Consider the following 432-nt stretch of genomic DNA (forward strand, 5'->3'; position numbering starts at 1 on the left):
AAGCCTTCCGTCCATCACAAAAGTTTCTCCGGAGCATATCTTCTATACTATTTTAACTGGAGTAGGCAGATTTTGTATGCATGTACATCTCGGGATGGCGGAGAGTCAAGTCATTATGGCCTACGGTTTAATCTTTGACCTCAATATTTGAAAAACGTTTGTCCGGGGCACATTTTCTATACTTCACCTGAAGTAACCAGATTTTGTATGCAAGTACATCTTGGGATTGCGGAGTGTGAAGTACAAAAAGTAGGCCACTGTGACGTCTGTCTTGGGAAATCGTTTGTCCGGGGCTTATCTCCTATATGATTTCACCTTGAGTAATATAACCAGGTTTGGTATACAGGTACATCATGGAATGTCACAGAGTGTCAAGTACAAAAAGTTGGTCACTATGACCTATGATTTAACCTTTAACCTCAACCTTTGGGA

Source organism: Mizuhopecten yessoensis, unplaced genomic scaffold, assembly GCF_002113885.1.
Source record: "Mizuhopecten yessoensis strain PY_sf001 unplaced genomic scaffold, ASM211388v2 scaffold8261, whole genome shotgun sequence".
Lineage (NCBI taxonomy): Eukaryota > Metazoa > Mollusca > Bivalvia > Pectinida > Pectinidae > Mizuhopecten > Mizuhopecten yessoensis.